At 41.4% G+C, this 1,243-nt stretch overlaps 1 pseudogene; it reads right to left on the bottom strand.

Annotated features, from left to right (window-relative positions):
* Positions 1–969: 969 nt before the first annotated feature.
* Positions 970–1,243, bottom strand: part of LOC105813023 — a 4,752-nt pseudogene continuing 4,478 nt past the window's right edge.

Below are 1,243 nucleotides of genomic sequence, written 5' to 3'. Positions count from 1 at the left end.
CCGGTCCCCCCCACTCCGCTCCCAGCCTCTGTACCGAGGGGCTTGGTGGCTTGGCCTTTGTGGTCCAACTCCAGCACCTGCTCCCTTCCGATGTGCAGCAATTCTGCCAGTATTTCCACAACATGAATTGATTCACTCGTTAATTTATAAATGGTTTTGAATGCCTTTTATTTTCCAAGTATTGAGACAACTTAAATCCTTTCTGAAACAAGGCAGGAGACAAGTGGATCGTCAGATGAATGGAAGGAAAGCCACTATCCTGGATACTGGAAATACAAAAATGAAAAGGCACACCCTCTGCCCATGAAGAGTTTATAGTCTAGTTCTGAGAAAGAACAGACAGTGATGAGACTTATTGTAATGGGAGCAAGGAGAAAGAATTGCCTAAATCTGCCCAGGGGAGTTAGGGGAATCCAAACATGTCAGGACAATTTGTCCAGGTAGGGTGGGGGCACTTCAAGACAATCACGTATTGGAGTTTCGGGTCTTGGGGTTGAGGGGCACCAGCAACCCACTACTCCCGAGTATACTTGTATCCTAATTTGAGGAACAAGGCTTTAAAATCATCTTTTGTTTTGTCAAATGTTTTATAATAGTGTAGACATCTGGAGTACTGTCAAACATGCATTATCTGTAGATTCAAACAGGAGTAAGCCACATTGTCCTCACTGTCAAATATATCAGGCTTGGCATACATGATGGAGATTAATGAAGTATTATAGGAGTAATATGGTTCCTGAAAGGCTTCTACAATTTCCAGTGGGGTCTTAATCATGTAAAAAGCAAAGCTGTTCACATTTAGTGAACTTGCATTTCACTGGAGGTACACAGTATTTTAGTTTCAAAACAAAAACAATTTGTAGAAGATTCCTATCTCCCCAACTTTGTCCCTTCAGTTTTCAGAAATTTTAGTTTTAAAAAATTATATGCCTTTGGAAGTTGTACATTTTTCTGAGTAATAACTAAAATCTATTTCCTCTTTTGTTGTTGAGGTGTATTAAATTTGAAGAAGATATTATCTCCATCTTCAACAGTATCATGTGTGCCTTGTTGTCTGTACTTTCCAGCAGCCTTGACTGCATTTCCTCTTTAAAATCTTCATATTTCATTATTTCAGCCATAGCGAATCCCTTATCAAAATCTTTGTGGGCCGGGTGTGGTGGCTCACACCTGTAATCCTAGCACTCTGGGAGGCCGAGGCGGGTGGATCGCTCAAGGTCAGGAGTTCAAGACCAGTCTGAGC

This window comes from Propithecus coquereli, unplaced genomic scaffold (genome assembly GCF_000956105.1).
Source record: "Propithecus coquereli isolate 6110/MARCELLA unplaced genomic scaffold, Pcoq_1.0 Scaffold27, whole genome shotgun sequence".
Taxonomy (NCBI): domain Eukaryota; kingdom Metazoa; phylum Chordata; class Mammalia; order Primates; family Indriidae; genus Propithecus; species Propithecus coquereli.
The sequence above is the reverse complement of the archived record's forward strand: the minus strand, read 5'-3'. Positions and strand labels throughout refer to the sequence as shown.